We start from the raw sequence: 4,753 nt of genomic DNA on the forward strand, positions 1-4,753 counted from the left end.
GGGACTGACTTTCAAAAGCTTTGAAAATTGTTCATTGACCCTATGTCATCACATGCCTTTTGGGCTCACTGTCCTAGGTGTCTTTGTAGGGACTTGGAAAGTGTATTTGACTATGGATTTGAACCACATCAAAACCACATTTTGAATCAACTGGAGTAAAGGGGAGTTTCAACAGTAAAAGACATAATGCTGAACAGGAGCAATGGGGAGGAACATAGGGTAAAGCTCAGAAGTGTTAGGACAAGCCTTCAACGCCTTAAATGCAAAGCTTTCTTGTCAAGAACAAGTCTATAAGGGGAGATGGAGAGGGAAGCGATTCCAGAAATGGAAGATAGTGTTCAGAAAGTGATTGAAGTTGTAGAGAAGTTCCAGGGATAGAGCTACAGAGTTAACTGTCAGAATGGAGTGGAAAGACTGCTTCCCTGGAAATATGAATAGGACTTGAAATCATGGATAAAAGAACATATTTCACTTAACTAAAAAAAAAACCCAGAAAAACCAAAAAAAAAACCCAAAAAACAAACAAAACACACACACACACACAAAAAAAAAAAAACACAGCAAAAATCACATGAGAATCATGAAGACTGAGACATTAACTTCATCATTAATTTTCCCACATCATTAATTTCTGTGCCTGCATCCATTGCAGCAGGGGTCCTCAGAAAAGGATCGTACAATGGTGACAGCACACATATTGGCTGGAAAACAGCGAAAAGCTTAAAATTATTGTACTGCTTATCAACACCCCCACAATTAGTGGGAATCGCATGCTGGTTTACTCTTCAATCACACCTTTCACCACATCCTAATGTGGCATTTTATTTCCTTGTATAGAGAGCTTCAGAATGTAGCAATACATCATATACTAAAACACATTATTGTAAGATATGTGTTATTATAAACATTCATATTCCGCTAGTGCTGTTTTGCCCAGACCATCCCAAGGGAAGCTACATGGGAACAGTGAACTTACCTTTTGACGGGCAAAATCCATATTGCTGGTCTGTGACATAGTTTGCAGTGGTTGCACACCACAGCCAGCCATCTGACCAGCCAACCTCTGTGCACTTGGCATACAACTGCTTATTGTACATAAAAGGGAATACACAGGGTGCCCCAAAAGCATTTCCAAGCAGTGTAAAGGTCTCTGAGAAGACAAAATGCACGTTATGGAAAATAATAAATGGATGTAAACTGGAAAATGTGAAGCTTATGCTTAATGGCTGAATTGCATCTTCAAGTACTTTCCATGTTACCTTTCTTATAACAAATTCATTTTAACACTTATTCAGACTTAAGCTGCTGACATATGTTTTAAAACAGCATTATTCTGAGGTAATATTTTATAGATGTGGTCTACAACTAGATTTTTGTTCTGAAAAAGATGCTTTTGCAAACTTAAGGCTCCAGAGCTCTATCATAAGATACTACTACTGTAAACAGTGTTAAGTTTTACATATAACGTGTAAGAGGAGGAACTAATATTTAACCATTCTACTTCCTGGAAAAAATAAACATCAGATTAGATAGTTCATCTCTGGTTTTATTCCAATGAACATTTAAGTATCTCACATACAGTGGAGCAGCTCTCACATTGCAAGGTTCAGAGCTTAATACTTCAACTATCCCTTGAGGGGGGGTTTCAAAAATTCATTCTAGATGTGGGAAGGCCATTCAGAACAATCAGACTTCAGCTAACCACAAAGGGTAATTACATTGTTAATTACAATCATTCCATGAGCATCCTCATTTGCTGAGTCACAAAAGGGACATTTCCTCTGCCTATACTGGTATTTCCAGCCCTTTCTCAGCCCACCCATAATGTGTTTCTTGAGGATGTAATTTCATTTCTATGTTGCTGTAGAAGAAATTTATCAGTGTTTTTTATACTCTTTATTGACAATGTAGTAACACAGTATGGTAAGCAACACTGACTTTGGAGAATACTTACATATAGTATCAAAGCAGGTATATCTGTATACACTCACATATTTACAGAATACAGAGAAAGCATACGAAGTGTATGAAATACTTTTAATACTAATATCCTATAATTAATATACTGAAATAGTGTGTATATAATATATATAGAATATATTTGAAATACATACTTGGCCATAAATATAACATGAAATTCAAGGCTAAATACCTCAGTCCACTGATTTTTTTAAACTCTGAAAGTTACTGAAGGAGTAAGAATAGTCAGAGCCAAAGATCCAAAACACCCTAATACAAAGAAACTGGTGCAAAAGGTGAAAGAATCCATTTTCTATACCTTCATAACCCTAGGAACATAAAACATCTATGGCCCCAAAGATCTTCCACTTACTCTTTTCACTCAGCCCCTTCTTTAACAAAACGTTGTCATGTTCTTCATCACCAGGATTGAAAAACAAATCTCCTTGGATTGCAAGGAAGCTTTCATTTCTGCATTCCCACCACTGGAACTCACTTGTTCAGTTACATGGGTACAGGGCAAACCTTTCGATGGCACCCCTAGGCATAGGTTCAGCCTCACACTCATAAGCTGATGATCAGTGATCCACCTGAATTTTTGTGACTTATTGTCTTCATTGCAAGTGGCAGTTCTAGCAGACTGTGCAACAGATACCTGAAGGCAGACCTTGCTGACTTTATTATATATTAAAAACATTTCAATGCCTGTAAAACAAACAAAAAACCCACTAGTAAATGGTTAATATAGAAGATATATATAGTGGAAATATGCCATCATTCTATCTCCCATTCACATGAACAAGGAGTAATAGCATTCATATCAGATAAAAACAGATGGTTTTGAACAGTCCAGTGCAACATCAAGTTTGTTTCACAAACAATTTAATTCATCTGCTTTATCAATGACAGTGAATTCAGTGAGTCTGTTCAAAACAAAGAATGAAAATAATCTTCTTTATAAGCACTATGTCTCCCTGGTTTCCACAGCCATCATCTGTGAATATCTTTATGTCCTACAAAGAATTCCACATTTCACCACTTCTGAAGTTTTCCCTGCCTGACTTTGCTACCATTACCCAGACACCAACAGCTAAAAAATCAGAATACACATGTAAACATACCTCATTATTTTTTTCAGTCTGGTTTTCTTGGGTTATTGAAACAATTGCACCACTGTATCTGGATAAAGCCATTAAGGATTCAATCTTTTCTTCCTTGTCTATCCATTTCTTTTTTTCCCCTGTTAGATCCTGCCATTAAGAAACTCCCCATCCATATGTCCCAAACTAATAATGCACATATAGGCACTGCCACAGAACCAAAAATCACCCAGAAATGCCAGAGGACATGGAAGCACTTTCACAGGCAGCTTCATAAGAGACAAGCTGGAGGTACTTACCCGCCAGCTGCAAAGCACTGTGGACAAGAGAAAGAACAAGCAAGAACCCAGAAAACACAACTGCAAATGCTGTTTCCTTTTCTTCCCTTCACCCAAAGCTGGATGATGAGAACTGCTGACAATAAAGTGCTGCTGAAGAGCGAACAGTGACTGGTCCTCCTCAGTTTTGAAGGCTGGGTGGATGGATAGAAAGCTCCAAGTGCTAAAAAAAGGAAATATTGTCACATGCCACATTTCCAAAAACACCAACACACAGCACAAACTTTGCCTTCAAAAAAATAATGACTTCTCACTGAGAACCACGCTGCCTTAGGAAAGCAGGTATTACACGGACGGTTATATCTCAATATCTTCCAGCCATCTCTGCTAATGAGACGTCTGGAGAGCTCGTGGGATCAAAGCAACAGTGATTTGCCAAAGACAGGAATTCAGCCTCAGCTTTTAAATCTTACACATTAATTATGCAGAAAAAAAAATATCACGAGGAAAACATGTTGGTCCCATTTCCATGTGCGAGATGAGGCAGGATTGGGTTTTAGAGAAGTGAAATCCATTCTGCAGGGCATTATAGACATTTCTGTGCTTCTAAATGAGACTGCCATTGTCCTAACAACCTTCATTTCTGCATAAATGCAACTAAGAGACCATCACCCAGTGGTGATACTATCTGAAAAATGGCTCATTTTCAAAACAATCCCCATTTTTCTTACAAAGTAGGCCAGTCTTGCCAGACAATCATACCAAGAGCCAGCCACAATTTCAGGAAATGCCACTATCCTCTTCTTACCTCGATCACAGAGCAAGCACTCAGGAATTTGGTTTCCAAACATATGGCTGGAAAGAAACAGCACTCCTCTCCTAACCACTATAAACTGCCCCCATAACTGCACAGAGGCCTGACTTTATCCCAGTAGATTTTTACTGTGGAAATATTTCATTTTGTTTAGAAAAACTTCAAAATGAAGAAAACAATCTGTGGTGTGAAAATATTATTCAAAGCATAGTAACATATTTGTTCAGCACCTGTAGCAAAAACGTGACAGCAAAGAAATTTGGCATCATCTCCTGTTTGTTGCCAAGATGATTGCCTTTCACAAGAACAGGATTTGTTCTTGCTTGCCCGCTCAACAGAAAGACAATGCAAGAAAGAGTTCCCTGAGAAAGTCTACAGGCTAAAATAAAAAGGAGAAATTGAATTGTGAAATAAGAAACTACAAGGAAATGCTAGGTACAGATGTTGGGAAGTTACAGGCAATGTTAACCAGATTTTCTTTTCAATATGATCACAAAACATAGTAACAAGAACAATAAAATAAAATGTCTTTTTCTGGAAAATACATTTCTAGATTTATTTATTTTTTTTTCTAAACATAAGTCACTTTATCAGCTGCCAAC

General features: G+C 37.6%; 1 pseudogene; it reads right to left on the bottom strand.

The window, feature by feature from the left end:
• Nucleotides 1–704: 704 nt before the first annotated feature.
• Nucleotides 705–4,623, bottom strand: LOC133211698 (macrophage mannose receptor 1-like; annotated as a pseudogene).
• Nucleotides 4,624–4,753: the final 130 nt, after the last annotated feature.

Source organism: Neopsephotus bourkii, unplaced genomic scaffold (assembly GCF_033783945.1).
Source record: "Neopsephotus bourkii isolate Nb327-2 ecotype Australia unplaced genomic scaffold, CSIRO-AGI_Nbou_v1 NB_53, whole genome shotgun sequence".
Classification (NCBI taxonomy): Eukaryota; Metazoa; Chordata; class Aves; order Psittaciformes; family Psittacidae; genus Neopsephotus; species Neopsephotus bourkii.